Raw genomic sequence first — 17,767 nt, forward strand, 5'->3', positions numbered from 1 at the left:
GCTAATGGGTGGGGTTGTCTTGCTAGTTGTTTGTCATAGGGTGTCCAGCACTGGAGCTTGCTGGTCATTGAGTGGAGCTGGATCTTGGCATTGAGATGGAGATCTCTGCAAGATTTTCGCCGTTTGATATTATGTGGAGCTGGGAGGTCTCTTGTGGACCAATGTCCTGAACTTGGCTCTCCCACCTCAGAGGCACAGCCCTGACGCCTGGCTGGAGCACCAAGAGCCTTTCATCCACACGGCTCAGAATAAAAGGGAGAAAAAATAGAAAGAAAGAAAGAAGAAGATAAAATACAATAAAATTAAAAAGTTATTAAAATAAAAAATAATTATTTTTTAAAATGTTTTTAAAATAAAAAAATAAAGAAGGAAAGAAAGAAGAGAGCAACCAAACCTAAAAAACAAATCCACCAATGATAACAAGTGCTAAAAACTATACTAAAAAACGAAACAAAAAAAACTGACAGACAGAACCCAAGGACAAATGGTGAAAGCAAAGCTATACAGACAAAATCACACACCGAAGCATACACATACACACTTACAAAAAGAGAAAAAGGGAAAAAAAAAAAAATATATATATATATATATATATATATATATATATATATCGTTGCTCCCAAAGTCTCCCGCCTCAATTTTGGGGTGATTTCATTGTCTATTCAGGTATTCCACAGATGCAGGTACATCAAGTTGATTGTGGAGCTTTAATCCGCTGCTCCTGAGGCTGCTGGGAGAGATTTCCTTTCTCTTCTTTGCTCGCACAGCTCCCGGGGTTCAGCTTTGGATTTGGACCCGCCTCTGCGTGTAGGTCGCCTGAGGGCGTCTGTTCTTCGCTCAGACAGGACGGGGTTAAAGGAGCAGCTGATTCGGGGGCTGTGGCTCACTCAGGCCGGGACTCATACTGCAAACTCTGTCTCTTGGGCAGCAACTCAAATCTCATTTCAGTTCTTTTATCTTTAGCTGAACTACCTGTGGTCTGCCCTGCTCATACCTGGTTCAGTAGTCCACCAGAGATTTGAGTCTATACACAGATTGTGGTTCCCCTCTAGCTGTCTCCTCATTCTGAGATTTGCCCCTCTGCCCTTTGTATTCCAGTGATTGTGATTGCTGCAAACCCTGTGCTCTGGTGTTCAGATCAGAAAGACTGCAGATTTTCTACTGGTACCTTAGCTGCCTCGTGTGGTGTCAACTGTGGCCTATCTTCAGGCTAAAAGCCATGATAAACAGGAAATTCACCCCATGCCATTCCCTTCTTGCAAGTGTCTACTCCCTTACAGCAACTGCCTGATTTTACTCATACTCCAGTACCTGTCTTTACATAATAGTCTTTTATATTGTGTTCCATTTTACCAAAAAGACTGCCTCCCACAATTTACAATGCAGGAACTAAAGCTTCCTCTTCTATTTCAAAGTCAGTCATGAATAGATATTTCTAGGCTCACTTTGTTCTCAGCCATCAAATAGCCCATTTAAAAAAATTTTTTCAGCCAATTCAGAGGCTTCCTACATTTATTTTCTCATGTATCCTTGTGTTCATTCTATGATGGAAAAGCAGAAATGTAACTTGCAGAGTTCCAGACCCAGCATCACACAGAGGGTAGAGAAGGATGGGTTTGGAGCTGAGAGATAATTACTTAATAACTGGCATGGCACCTTGGATGAATCACTCCCCTTCTCTGAGTCTCAGTTTTCTCTTTTACAAAGAATTGGGTGTTCAATTGAGCATTATACGCAATATCAAAAGGAAAAATAATGAAAACAACTTTAATCAATCTAACAACTGGTAAAAGAAATTATGGTACAACTAAATAGAGTATAGCACGCTTGTTAAGAATGATTTATTGAAGTTAATAACATGGGAAGGGTTCTTAATGTATTGTTAATATAATGAAATTATAATGATACATTCTAAACAGTTAAATAGAATAGTAGGATCCCAGTTTTACTTAGAAATATGTATGACATTCTTTGAAAGAAGACTGAAAGACACATATGAAAAATGTGAACAATTGTCATGTTTCAGAGGTAAGGTTATAGGTGATTTCTTGTTTCTTCTCTATTTTCTAATTTTTCTAAAATGAATGTCATGTTTGTTTCAGGGCAAAACACTTTTAAAATATTTTTAATCAAAGTGATGGGCTTACTTATCACCAAAGTCCCTTCTAGCTGGAACATTCTGTGACCCATTGATTCATTCAGCATATATTTATCGAGCACCTATTGTATACCAGCCCCCCTACTGGACACTAGAGAGAAGTTAAAGGTGATTAAGATAATGTAACTTACAATTTACAATCTAGAAGAGAATCAGACACATTTTATTCCTTTCTAAAACCCCAGTCTCGGACTTCTCTGGTGGTGCAGTGGTTAAGAATCTGCCTGCTAATGCAGGGGACGTGGCTTCGAGCCCTGGTCCGGGAAGAGACCACATGCCATGGAGCAACTAAGCCCGTGCGCCACGACTACTGAACCTGCGCTCTAGAGCCTGTGTGCCGCAACTACTGAGCCCACGTGCCCCAACTACTGAGGTCCACACCCTGAGAGCCCGTGCTCCACAACAAGAGAAGCCAACGCGATGAGAAGCCCGCGCACCGCAATGAAGAGTAGCCCCTGCTCACCGCAACTAGAGAAAACCCGCGCGCAGCAACAGAGACCCAACACAGCCAAAAAAAACAAAAACAAAAAAACCCAGTCTCTGCTCATGGCCCCAAACACAGAAGGTGCCCATTCAATGTTTGTTGAACAAATGTTGACTTTAATCACCTAGCTCAAAATCAAAGCAGAACAGGATACCTGAGACAGGAGATGCGAGTGGTGTGAATGTGGGGACAGAGGAGGGTCCAGAGGGAATGAAGGCACAGAGGGGAAGGGCATGGAGTTGGGATGTGGGGATGTGGGGATGTGGGGATGTGGGTGGAAGTTCAGACTTGACTGTTTCTGTGTATTGGGTTTAGACGACCTGGAGGGACCTACTAGTTCCCTCCACCTCAACAAGGATGCTCTTTCCATGACTCCCAAGTGTACCCAAGGTGATCAGCCATCCCTTGATTACCAGAGGAGGTCAAGAAATCAGGCGTCTCTCTATATAGGTAACCCCTCAGGTCAGCATCCCTCATGGGCAGGAAGGAAATTAGTGTTTCCCGGGCTTTCTTTCCATCTCAGCGAGAGGTTAATGGACAAACGCAGAATAGCCGCTGTGCAGAGGATCCTCCCTCCAAGTCCACGGACCCTCCTCTGTGTGGTGCTTCCTGAGGCTTCGGGTGGCCGCCCCTGGAAGGAGGGGAAGACCCATACCTCTTAATTAACAACCTGAGACAAATTGGAAACAGCTGTGAATAATTAGACAATTTAAATGCTGTGAAGGAGGAATAATTTCTGGAGGCTTTAATAAATCTTATGCTGTCTCAGTCCCTATGCTGGACTTGAACTTTTTTTTTCCAGGGGTGAGTTAGCACATTACTCATAAAAGAAACAGTATCCCTTTTGTTTGGCCTGGGTCTGTTTAATAACAAAAGAGCCTATCGCAATTACGGGGGCAGCTTGGTGACAAAGAAAGTGGCCCCATCTGACGGGGCTTGCACACTCCGTGGTGAGATGGGCAGCAGCTCCCTGACCAAGCTGTCTTGTCCAGTGTGGCTTGATTTCCACTCCAAATTATCTTCATTTTGAATTGGCTCCAGATTTTGGAGGTTGCTGTGGAAATGATAGAGTATGTGTTTGCATCAAACAAGAAGAACCTCGGGTCCACGCAGGGCTGAACTTCTGCAGGATTCTGAGCTTGTTTTATCCCACCATATTTCAAAGAGAGAGAGAAAACCATAATTAAAGAGCAGAAAGGAATAGAAGTGCTCCCTAGATCAATCACCTTAAAGAGAAGAATCACGACCCACAAAGAAGAATTGATGTGGCAGAAGCTACTGTTGAATTTGCAGCAGAAACAGATCTAGAATACAGCAGTCTGCTTTCGATTCTCCATAGCAGTTTCCAGATGATTAAATAATCAAAATCACTTAGAGGTCCTTTAAAATGTATGTATAGCAGCTGTATGAGCACGGTGTAAAGATTCAGAGTGTGGGCTTTGAGGTCAGCCCTGGGTTACAATCCCGGCTCTACCCCTTCCTAAAAGTGATCTTGGGTAAGTCACTTCACCTCTTTAGGTCTCAGTTTACTCATCTGTGAAATGGGTATGAAATAGTTTCTAAAGTCTGTTATGAGGACAAATGGGATAAAATCTCATTAAATATAACTGCTTAATCCACACAGCTGAGCATGGCTGGGAAAGGCACACAAATGGGCTCTCCTTGAACTCATGACCCAACCCTCAGCTGATATCTTTGGGCCACCCATCTTTCCTAGAAGATCATTCTATTCCTCTCCTCTTCTCAAACTGCCAACACCCCCTCTTCTCTGCTTGATTTCAGCTGATGACCTTGTATTTATTTTACTTCACTAAAACAAAGTTGAAGCAATCAGAAGAGAACTTTCAATCGACCCTCTACGGAATCAACCAATCTATTTATATCCATATACTCTGCCTTTTTCTCCTGTTAAAAAGATGAATGCCCACACTCTGATCTAAACCATTTCTTCACCTTGTGCTGGATCAAAGTTCAGAGAAGCTAGTTTATTTGCTCCAGGTTAATAGCTAGTAAATAGTAGACCTAAAATTTTCATCTTGAACCTTTAAGATATGCTCTAGGAGACCATTTCCTCAGTACCTAGCAGACAGCCTGGCATAGGGCAGACACTCAGTAAATGTCTGTGATAAATAAATGAATTAATGACCTATAGACTTCAATGGACTTCAATGACACCAGTGATTTACCAACTGTAACTCCCTAGCTCTCCCTTCCCATCACCCCAAAAGCAGAGGTCTCAGGTGTATGTAAGGAGATAGGAGAATGGAATCTCTTACATAAATGGCAAAGGAGGCTTGCCACACATCCACAGCCTTGCAGAGGGAAAAATCCACCTTCTAGAATTTGGTAGCACTAGTTGAACTTTATGTTCCTCATAAGAGGAATATCCGAAACTGACACATTAACATAAAAACTAGTACAGGCCAAGTGAAACTTGCAAAGGCCATTTGTAGAGACAATTCATAATCCAATGGGCATAGGATTCCCACAGGAAACAATTCCTATGAGAGATGAGTTTGCAATCAAAAATTACAAACCATGTGGGACTTCCCTGGCAATCCAGTGGTTAAGACTCTGTGCTTCCAGTGCAGGGGGCACAGGTTCAATCCCTGGTGAGGGAGCTGAGATCCTGCATACCATGCAGCCAAAAAAAAAAAAAAAAGACAAAGAAAAAGAAAAACAAATTACAAACCATGTGAAGAAATGAATTACCTTGAGGAGAAACAAGAGGATTAGCCATCCAAGAACCAAAGAGGGGGATCATCTAAAAAGTGACTATTTAAGAATATTGCACTGTATCATAATGTCAGAAGTGGTTCAATCTGGATTCATTTTTCTAAAGGGGCTCAACCATCCATAGATCATCAGACCTGGAAAAAAAACACTCCATATTTTGCAACTTCAGTCATTAGCATACAATTTTTGTGACATCCACAAAGGACTATTATGTACATATTTTTTCTTTCAATTGCCTGCCTTTACAATTTTTCGACAATTTAATTTAAAGAGAAATCATAGTGATGCGTAATACCCACAAAATCATGGGTTTGATGTACCAGTTAAATATATAATTATTATCATTTTAAAAATACTTGTCCATGTACTAAAAATATCTCATACACCACCAGTGGTGCGTCAACGAAGCTTTAGAAAATATTAGCCTAGAGCAACTCCCCCTTTGTTTCCAACCTAGGAAAGTCACATTTTGCCAGAGGTCAAACAGCAAGTTCAGGACAGAGCCGGGGCTGGAACCCAGACACCCACCCCTCAGCTGGGGTATTAAATCCTGTATTCTGCCTCATGTCACCACCATTCACATCTTTTTTACATAGCTTTCAAATCTGTTTGCAAAACTCAGAAATTCTTCATGCATTTTCCAAAACAAGTATATAAATGCCCTTAGAAGAGGGAGGAGTTGTTTCCACCAGACATTTATTACAGCTCTGTAAATTAAACCCATATTTATGCATGACAATGAGATGGGAAGTGAGCAGCAGTCCTTCTCAAGTGGAGAAACAAGTCTGCGTGGAATGTATTAAAGTAATAATATCACTAAAGTCAGTTAATTGAGGAGCTCAAAGGGCTTTGGTGATGGGAAGTCATTCCTAACACTTGGAAAGAAATTACATTAAAGGAAGAGGGATTTCCTTCATGACTAAAATATTCCTAATCTATGGGTAAACTGGAGCCTGCTTGTTTTGAACAACTGCAGAGCAAAAGAGATGTTCAGAGCTTTTTTTCAGTTATCTGGGAGCAAAATTTTCAGCTGCATCCACATACTTCAACTCCGTCTCTCCACTCCCACCACTGTTCAATCTATGAACATTCCAAACAAAACATCTCAAGGTAAGTATCAAACTCCACCTCCATGGAGCATCATTCAAGACTCCTCTCAGTCAGATCTCACCAGCCCATCACTTCCCACCACGTGTACTCACTGGACTAACACGTATGCTTGTATAAGTTATGGAAGTGCCAGCCGCTAAAACAAATACATCCCAGAAGTTCAACGGCAGAGCACAATAGAAATCTACTTCTCACTTCTTTAACAGTTCAATGTGAGTGTTTTGGTTTGGTGGGCAGTTCCTCCATGTGATGATTCAGGTCCTTTCCATCTTGTTCCTACCACCTTTTGGAACTCAGGATGCTCTAACTCCAGCCATCAGACAGGGGAAGAGTTCAAGGACATGGTATACCCTTTTCTTAATCATGTCAGCCCAGGAGATGGCAAACATCACTTGTGCTCACATTGCACTGGCAAGAACAGTCATCTGGCACCTTCCAGATGGAAGGAAGGCTGGAATATGCAGTCACTGTGCAATCCTCCTTGCCCTTTTTCCTGCTGCACGTTCTCCAGCTCCTGAACTCCTATTCATCCTTCAAATACCACCTCTTCTGTAAAGCCATCACTGTTGTCTCAGGCAGAATAACCACATTCGAAGACACATCAGGTATTCAAACATCAGTATTTTCTGACCCCTGACCCCCCAAGAATTAAGTCTGTGTCTTATTCAACTCTGTGTCACGAGTAGTATTTAGCACTGTTCCTGACATAGGACAGTGGGCATTCAATATACGTTTAATAAATTAAACCAATGCATGTTCATAAGTTTCATTAATAAGCATGTGGCGATCATTTCACAATACATACAAATATTGAATCATTATGTTGTACACCTGAAACTAATGTAGTGTAATATGTCAATTACACCTCAATATGAACAAACAAAAAATATTAAAGAAACAAATAAATTTTTTAAAAGTTTGCAAAAACAGCACAGAGAGCATTCATTATATCCCTTACCTGGTTTCCCCTAAAGCTAACATCTTACAAAACCATAGCGCAATTATTAAAACACAGGAAGTTAACATTAATTAACTATCAACTCAACTAAAGCCCTTATTCAAACTTTACCAATTTCCCCATCATATCCTTTTTCTATTCCAGGATCCTGACCAGCTTCCCACGTTACATTGAATTGCTATTTCTCTTGAGTCTCCTGCAAGTCTCTGACCATTTCTTCATCTTTCCTCAGCTTTTATGAACTTGACACTTTTGAAAAGTATAAACGTGTGATTTTGTCAAATGGATATGGCAAAATTCTTGACAGAGATGCTGCTCTAGGACAGGAAACTGAATCCATGTGTCAACGTTTATAGGCAGGGAAAGGGACGTATCTCTGCCTCAAAAATATTCACAGTTCCCCTCACCACACCCCGCACGTTGAAGCCGCACCTGAGCTACCTCCAATCCCTCCGTGGACAGAAGTCAGCAGGTGGGAGTCCCGTGAACACTTTCTCCAAAAGTGGTGCCTTCGTAACAACTTTTAAGATAATATGTTGAGATGATGATTGATAAGACTATGATTTTTTTAAAAAGTAGCAGAGGAGGTAGTGTGAAGGCAGGACACTGAGTCACATACAGACACATGCAGTCAAGGGGTCTCCCCTTTTAATGGGCCGTGTCCCTGAAACCAGACATACAGACTCGTACCCTTGTGTCGCCATTAGGACCCCCTCCTTCCCCAGCTTCATTCGTGTAATCAGAACCTACTTTGTCTCTGGCTGCTGACACCAAGATTTCCCTTTCCTCCCCATACTCACATTCCAGAGGATCAAGGGATTGAGAACTGCCCCCTACCCCAGCCCCCAGCCCCAAGGGCAGCTTCGCTGGTACCAGGCTCAGAGCCCAATGATCCATTGTATGGGATCTGGACCAGACTAGCCTGGATTGGAATTCTATCTGCTGAGAGGAGTTTCTGAACCATAGGATCCAGTTTCCTCATCTGTAAAATGGGATAATAGTAATGCCTGCTCTATGATTTAATTGCAATGGAATTACAGAAGACGGTATATGTAAAGCATTGGACCAGGCACAGGAAGAGCCCAATACACCTGCAGCAGGTTACGCCTAGAAGAACTCACCCAGGTGCTTCCTTCCCCTCTTCTTTTTCATTTGTACCAAAGGGCAAGTTTCCCTGCCCCCAGCCCACATCAAACCAGACACAAAGGTCCAGAGACCTCTGGCTAGAAAGCCAGCTGAAGATTCTCTGAGGCATCAGCTTGGTGGTAGGGCAGACCTTCTCTTTTCAGAGACTATAAGTGTCTGGGCCCTGGGGGGACAGGAGTTGGGGGAGAGTGGGCATCTTCTGCCGTAGGTCAGGGGACAAAGGGAGGGGGCTTGGAGGACACCCTCACCTCCCCCACTGTCACCACCTGAAGGGAGAACAGCACGCTGACCGAGGTGGACGGTCCCTCCGAGCTGGGAGGCAACGGGGACTCATGGTAGGTATTCTATCGTTATCATCACCAACAGCCTGCCGTCCCCCCTCTGGAGATCGTATAAGAATTTGAAGACACTCAAAACTGCAAACACATCTGGAGTGCAGAAGAACCATTCTGCAGTGTCCCCCGGAGCAGCACAACACAACCCCCTGGAGGGCTCATTAAAGCACAGACTGCTGGGCCCACCCTGAGTTTCTGACCCAGGAGGTCTTGGGGGGGCCCTAGAATATGCATTTCCAACAAGCTCCTTGGTGATGCTGGCGCTGCAGGTCTAGGGACCACACTTAGAACCAGTGCCCTAGAAGAATTCCCTAAACCAGTGATTTTTAGCCTGCTCGTTAAAACTGTTGGCAGTGCCTTAAAAAAAAAAAAACAAAAAAAACCATGCCTGGATCTCAACCCCAAAGATTCCGATTTTAAAAGTCAGCATTTAAAAACGTCTCCCCAGATGATTTTAATGCGCCTCTAAGGGTGAGAACCGCTGTATTAAGGTTACCAATATACGCCTCCTGGGTTTTTCTGTGTCCAAAGATATTCCCTCCAAAACCTTTTTTCTTCCTCACATTCTATAAATGATTCTATTCTACAGAATCTTGGAGTTGGTGGCAGGCATTTTTCCATGATCTCTGTAATCTAAGGAAGTACTGATTTTGTTGGAATTATACCAATGCTTCCTGGTAAATTCTCTGATGGTAGGTTTCTCCAGGTCCACAGTGGGAATAACTGTAGAAAACACAGGATGCTCAGGGCTGCACTGGAACTGGGGAAACACACTTGGCTGTGCTAGGAGAAAACTGTCCCAGCCCCTCACACGTGAAGGGGAAAGGAGTCCAAGCCTTTACTGGCAATAAGGTGGTGAAGTTCCAGAAGTGACCTTCTCAATGTCAAGCAGCAGACTTGGGGGAAAGCAAATTCAGGGCTAGGACTTTGTTGCCCTGTGCTAAGTTTCCCTGGGCTGCTGTAACACATTACCACAAACTTGGCCTCTTAAAACAGCAGACAAATTCTTACGCCTGGAGGCCAGAAGTTCAAAATCAAGGTGTCCGCAGGGCCACACTCCCTTGGAAGGTGTTAGGGAAGAATCTTTCCCAGCCTCCAGCGCCTGGTGGCTCTGGTGTTCCTTGGCTTGTGGCCGCAGCACTCAAATCTCTGCCTCTATGGCCATGTGGCCTTCTCTCTGTCTGTGTTTCCACATCTGTCTGTTATGAGGACAGATTTGGGGTCCACCAGGGTAATCCAGGATGATCTCATCCCAAGATCCTTAACTTAATCCCATCTGCAAAGACCCTTTTTCCAAATAATGTCATGTTCACAGGGTCTGCGTATTAGGTCCTGGGCATATATTTGGGGAGGCCACTCTTCTGCCCACAGCTTTGGCAGAGGAAGGGTCTGGTCTATACACCCCACGTGATTCCTCACTCACAGCCAGATGTGGAAGAGAACTTTCACGTTCCAGATTTCACAGTCAGTAACTTCCTTGTTTTAGGAGCTGAGAGGAATAAAGGTGAGAGCTGGGGAGGGGAGGGGGGCAGAGGGGACTAAACAAGAAGGGACCTGGAGTTCTGGCTCAGCATTGACTCCCAGAGAGCCTGGGTGGCCAATTAACATGAAGGAGATGTGTCCCTATCAAGTTAGGCTGTGTCACCTTCGGCCCTGCCGCCCCTCTCCCTGCACTGCACATCGTCTCCATCCATAAGACCGAGTCTTGGCATTCCCTGCGATCCCACCAGGGCTGAATGGGTCATTCTCTCCCTTGTATCCCCAGAGCCCTGGGTATGGGGGAGCATGTGGGAGTACTGCAGGAAAGCAGAGGGGTACAGAGATTGGACTCTGCTGAAAGGCTGAGTATAAAACGTGTTGAGTCATTGGATAGAAACATCTCATGAGCGTCAGTAAGATTATTGAAGCAAAAAGAGAGAGGGGTCGCTCCTGTGCTTTCCCCTGGTAGCATTCAATCGACAGGGTTGGCTTTATCTGTGAGGGAAGCCATGGAAAATACTTATTTCACACCCTACAGGGTGATTCCCCCTTTTTTAAAAATAAGCAAATTATGCCCCACAAAATCTAACATGAGGCTGTGTAAATTGTTGACTATTTAAAGCCATGAAAATGCCATTTCTATAAATGCTTAGGTCTGACATTTGGGGCCACCCCGCGTTGGACAGAAATGACCAGGACAGTCCCTGGCTGAGGTCAGCGTGGGGCTGCAGCTGGCTGAACGGAGCCCACAGCTCTCATGAAGCTACTGCAGCTGAAGCTCCCTCCTCACACAGGTCTCCAGCGAAGGGAAATCTGAGGGGCCACCCCGGGGCTGCCACCCTTGTCATGTAAGCAGGGACTTTCTTGTAATTGAAAAAAAAAAGGCACGAGTCAAAGCTCATGAGGATGGACCCGCAAGATGAGTTCATTCAACTGGGATTCATTCAGGATCATCTGGGGAGTAAGGGGTGAGGTGGGAGAGGTAACAGAAGGCCAGGGCCAAGGCGCTAGGATTTTATGCTAAGGGCAGGTGAGGAGAAGAGTGACGTAATCAGATGGATGTTTTAGAAAGATTATGCCACACGTGATGTAGAAGCGGTAAAAACTGATACATTTGATTATGTAAAAAGAAAATTTGTGTAAAAAATTAAAATTTCTGCATGGCGAAAAACATGAATAAAGTCCAAACTACAAAGTGGGAAAAAAATATTTGCAAGTCATATCACAGAGAAAAGATTGAGTTCCTTAATTTCTGAAGAGCTGCACAAATCCACAACCAAAAGACCAAATTCTGCAAACAAGGTGAACAAATAGTTCACAGAAATAGAAATAAAAATGAGTTTTAAACATATTAAAAGGCGGTCAAACTCACTCTTAATAAAGGGAATGCAAATAAAAGTACAAGATTCCATTTTTATCCACTAAATTTACAAAGATTAAGAACATATTTAGATGCAAGTTAGTTGGAGGAGGGCAGTAATCTCTACCCTCATGGAGAACAATTGTCAATATTAATTCAGAGTTAATGCAGATATTCTTAACCCAATCACTTACCCACTTCCAGGAACCTGCTCTGTGGCCACACGCATGTACATGGATTTCCATTTGCAACAGGAAAATTCGGGAAATGACAGAGAGGTCCATTAACAAACGAATAGTGGTTAAGAACATCATTATGGGCTGAAAGTGTCCCCCAAAAGATACGCTGAAGTCCTAACCTCAGGACCTCAGAATGTGACCTAATTTGGAAATAGAGTCACTGCAGATGTAGAGTTAAGATGAAGTGGAATAGCGTGGGCCCATAATTCGGGCATCCTTATCGGAAGAGGCGAGACACAGAAAGGAGAACGCCATTGAAGGCAGAGATGCACAGGGAGAGGAGGCCGTGTGACGATGAAGGCAGAGGCTGGAGGGATGCAGCTGCAAGCCAAAGAACGCCAAGAATGGTGGGCCACCACCAGAAGCTAGGAGAGAGGCATGAGACACGTTCTATCCAGAGTCTCAGAGGAAGTGTGGCCCTGCTGACACCTTGACTTTGGACTTCCAGCCTCCAGAGCTGTGAGAGAATAAACTTCCATTGTTTAAGCCACACAGTTTTTGGTGCTTTGTTACAGTAGCCTTAGGAAACTAAGACAGACACAAACTCTGGAGCTGGACCGCCTGGGTAGCATCGCTGCTCTGCCACTGACTGAGCTTAGTTTCTCAACTTCTCTGAGCCTCTATTTTCTCATCTTTAAAATGGAAATAACAAGCAACATATATGCTAGGGTTGCTTTTAGATTGAATACATTAATGCCTGAACTCTTCAACAGAACTTGGTGCATAGAATACTACTATCTCAGTGTTCACTAAATACAAATAGATACATTTTCCAATAAGATAGAGCAGGTGTATACAAGAAAGTACTATGGAGGCCTTAAAAGAATGATGTAGATCTAATGCACTGAAATGGAGTGATCTCTAAGATATACTAAGGAGGAGAAAGTGTAATAGGGAAGAACTCCATACTGGATCCATTTCTTTTACTTTAACCTTTGTATTCTATTGCTCTTGCTACAGGAATGTTGCCTATAGCCTGGAATATACATGATATCCCATTGTCAAAGCTCTGACCTTTAAAGGTATAACACTTTTCCATTCATTTAAAGATACAAAGTTGCAGAACAGAGAATAACATTTGTCTTGTTGGAGCTTTACAGGAATATCCTGTTGGGACCTACCTGGGCAGCTGCAGGAAAAAGGAACCATTCCCCAAGAAGACTGCAACAACCAGCCACACGCCCTCCCCTTTTAGTATAAAAGAAGCCTGAATTCTAACTTGGGGAAGATGGTTCTCTGGGACATGAGTCCACCATCTTCTCGGTCTTCTGGCTTTCCAAATAAAGTCTGTATTCCTTGCCCTCACAACTTGTCTATCGATTTATTGGCCTGTCATGCAGGAGGCAGTACAAGCTTGGACTCAGTAACAAAAGCAAGGGGCAGGGCAACACATAGTAAGGTGCTGCCACTGAGGTAGGGACAGGCAGAGACAGTGGTTTCATGTTACATGCACTGCCTGCCTTTGGAGGTAACTGCCAACTGTAGGGGTCCCTGGAGGGGCATCTGTGGGACTTGGGGACAGGGCGGGAGGGTACCCAGCCTTTCCCGCATTCTTCATACTCTTTGAATGTTGAGTCTTGTGCATGTATCGCCTCTTTATAAATTAAATGAATACAAAATTTTAAAGAAAGGAAGACCATGCTGTCAACAATGGGAGGTGGGGGGACCAGAGCTCAGCCGCTGGCTAAGACTCAAGGTCAGTATTCAACTGGGAGCTGATTTGGTCCTGAACATGGGCAGTGGGTGAGGAGAGAGAAGCAGGAATTAGAGGCATATCCAAGGATGCTGAGGAGATGGACTCACGGAGATGTGAGGGAGAGGGAGACCTCAGGATGGCTCCAAGGACTCTGGCCTGGACCATAAGTGGACGGATGAGCCATCTGCTGGGATGTAGGGTGACAGAAGAAGCCTAGCTAACTTTTCTTGCCTAAAGCAGGAGGTGGGCGGTGGGGAGAGTAGAAAGTATTCACTTTGGAAAATGCCTTTTATTTCATTCTATATTCCTATTTGGTCTTCTCCACTCCATCTCATGAACATGGACCCCTGTGTATTCTAGAAAGGAAATTCAGCTCGGACGAAACCAGGCTTGTCTCCAAGCCCCACCATAGCTGTGTGAGGTTGGACAAGTCACAACCTCTCTGAACTTCATGATTAAATGAAGTCATAGATAAAGGCGGAGTGTGAGGGCTACTGGAGGGGATTGACAATGAGACTGATTCCAATAGTAATTGTTGTCATAGATATAAAATTCCTTTTTTCCTCTCTGAGAATTTCATATGGATATGTAAGCAGGCTTATCTTTAAATCTGCTTCTGTTACAGTAAAAATAAAAGTTGTTTCTTCCTTCTGTAAAAGGAATCCTTTGGATTCTAAATAAATAGATTCTGGAATTCAGGGTTTTGTTTAAAATGGGCGAATCCCAGGAGTCTGCACCTGCTCCCAGAACCTCCAGGCAGAGGTATCTCTATGAACGACATGCCAGGCGGATAGGCATCTGTCCTCACACAGAAGAGGCTGGGAGCTGCCCCGCCAGTTGGCAAGCGTGATAAGAGCAGCACCGCCACTTCCTGGGGTGCTGCCCGCACACACTTCCTATGAGTGACCTCTGTGCTAAAGAGCTTTACTGATGTCCTTGCCTTGAATTCCAACTGCGGCTAACAAGGTATGTCTTGTAATTCCCAGTTCACGGATGGAAACATGGAGACTTGGAGAAGTTAAATGATGTTTCAGAAGCCACACAATCCCACTAAAGGGCTAAAGCCAGGACTTGAACTTGGCTCTGTCGGAGTCTCTTCTCCTGACCTCTACATTATACTTTCTCCCCAGCTCGTTTCCAGTATGAAACACTCACTGTGTGAGCGCGGGCCACATTTCAGACGTGGAGGCCCAGTTCCTGCTACTGTATCGTGACAGTGGGGAGGACGAGGAAAGGTCCGGGAACAACCCCTCCCTGCCTCAGGCCTCCCGCACACATTGGATTCAATCACCAATTTGCCTGCAATAAAGAGGCTCTGATCAGATGTTTCTGTATCCTTCACCTTTCCTCAGAATTACATCAGCCGGCTTTCCACAGTATACACCCCATGGAACAACAATCCTTCCAGCTGCCTGCTAGGGAAGCAAGAGAGAAGAAGGGGTTCTGTGGTATAGTGAGTTTGGGAAACACAGCCTACTATAATTCTGTTCGGGAAATTCATGAAAACGTTAGTGGGTTAAGGGCTTAGAGAAGAACAGCAAGAAAAACAAAATAAAGCGAAGCAGATTAACCACATTTAAAGCAGTGTCTCCGTCTTATTCCACTAAGAATCCCTAATACCAGGCTTCTGGGGAAACCCTCAGGTAGCCACTAGCTCAAGCAGCTGCTCCCAGCCCCTTTCTGAGGCGTTCTGGGGTGGCTGGGAGGAACTGGTGAGAGCTGGCACTGGAGGTGGGGTGAAGGAACTGTCACCTGGCCCCAGGGCCACAGCCCACATGTGGCTAAGCCGCTGCTGTTTCTAATCTTCGGGCAGCACGTGATCAATTACTAAGGGGCAGGATACAGGGGCAGAAAAGGAGGTGAGGCTCTGCCCTAATGGGACTTGGCTGGTTGCCAGATCTTCACAGAGGGCCGTGAGTGCACACTGCCCCATGCCATGAGTAAACATCACCCAGGCCCTTGACACACGGTCCAGGCCGCCCGCAACCCTTGTGGGCCTGACCCAGAGGCTGGGCCTTGCACCTGGCTCTGCCTTGGAAAGTGCAGTCACCTATCTATTTGTAGCTTTATTTCATGGCCTGTATGTGTCTCTGCTCTTCAAATTCTCCTTGGAGGCAATAATATCTTACCAACGGCCTCATTAATTATGAATTAAATGAAATCTCTGACATGTTCTTTTCATACTTTTATTTATATTTACATTCATTTTATATTTTAAATTTTTAAAAATTATCTTTGATACTATGTATAAAATAGACAACTGATGGGAACATACTGTATAGCACAGGGAACTCTACCTAATGCACTGTGGTGACCTAAATGGGAGGGAAGTCCAAAAGGGAGGGGATATCTGTATGTGTCTGGCTGATTCATTTTGTTGTGCAGTGGAGGCTAACACAACATTGTAAAGCAACCATACTCCAATAAAAATTAATTTGAAAAATCATCTTTAACATTCCCACTTATACAGTTTTCTAAAAATCTAAACAGAATACCAGCCCCCTTTTTTACTTGATTCCTTTGCTGAGTTCCCTTTCTTATTTCTTGACTTAAACATGTGATTTTTATTCTTTCTTCTTTAACAATGAAAAGTATTTTATGTTACAGACTTGCATCTGCAATAGGAAGAAAAAAGACTTCCCCCAAATCTTTGCTCCTAATTCCCAGAACCTGTGAATATTATCTCACATGGCAAAAGATGTGATAAAGCTAGGGCTCTTGAGAGGAGGAGCTTATCCTGGTTTATCTAGGTGGGCCCTAAATGCCATCATTTGTATCCTTTCAAGAGTGACACCGAGGGAGATTGAATACAGACGCACAGAGGAGAAGGTGATGTGAAGACAGAAGCAGAGGATAGAGACACACAGCCTCAAGATCGCTGGGGCAGCTGGAAGAGGCTCTCCCCTGCAGCCCACAGAGGGAACACTGCACTGCCAACACCTTGATTTCAGACTTCTGCTCTCCAGAACCGCGGGAGAACACATTTCTGTTAAGCCACTAGCTTTGTGGTAGTTTGTCACAGCAGCCACAGGAAACTAATACCTCATCTAATAGAGATTTGGCCTTGTTGCGTGGATTTCCGCGTATTGGGTGGTCATTGTCAATATTTTCTAGGTAGCCTCCAACTGAAGCTTTTATTGATAGGTATGGACCTAAGAGATGTTTAGAAGAAAATTCTGTTCCATTCTTTTTTTTTTTTTTAAAGGAGAAAGAAACAGGACTTTTTTTTTTTTTTTTTTTTTTTTAATTTTTGGCCGTGTTGGGTCTTCATTTCTGTGCCAGGGCTTTCTCTAGTTGCAGCAAGCGGGGGCCACTCTTCATCGCGGTGCGCGGTCCTCTCACTATCGCGGCCTCTCTTGTTGCAGAGCACAGGCTCCAGACGCGCAGGCTCAGTAGTTGTGGCTCACGGGCCCAGTTGCTCCGCGGCATGTGGGATCCTCCCAAAGCAGGGCTCGAACCCGTGTCCCCTGCATTGGCAGGCAGACTCTCAACCACTGTGTCACAAGGGAGGCCCTGTTCCATTCTTTTTAAGTGGATTTTGTTAGTTTCTGCTGCTGCCGATGATTAGAGTGTTATTTTTGGCATTCTAAATTTGGCTTGTGCTTTCTTTGAATTTATCCACGTTTTTATCATGGTTAAAATTTATCATCAATTTTTTTAATATTCATGGGATTAGAAAAGTTGTAAAGCAACTTGTAAGAGATAATAAATAAATAAATACATTTTTGCCTCATCCATATTCCTGTTTTTACCTACTTAATCTTAAAGGACTTCTTCTTCTTAATGCTAAATTCTCCTACTTTTATTATGTTTGTGATAATTTCTCTTCGTATTATTGACAGATTTTGCTTTCTAAATTTTAATACTATGCAATTCATCCCATACAACTTTGTGATTGTTTTGTTTTCTTTATATACTTTATCAATTTATAGCAACCAAAATTTAGCCTTTGTGGTTTTTTGTTTGTTTGTTTTGTCTTATGAGAGCTTGAAAAGGGCTTTGCAAATACTTTTTCTTCAAACTTTTGAGCCACTTCGTTTTACATGTGCCTCATGGAAACAATACA

The sequence above is a fragment of the Balaenoptera acutorostrata genome, chromosome 3 (genome assembly GCF_949987535.1).
Source record: "Balaenoptera acutorostrata chromosome 3, mBalAcu1.1, whole genome shotgun sequence".
In the NCBI taxonomy this organism is placed as follows: Eukaryota; Metazoa; Chordata; class Mammalia; order Artiodactyla; family Balaenopteridae; genus Balaenoptera; species Balaenoptera acutorostrata.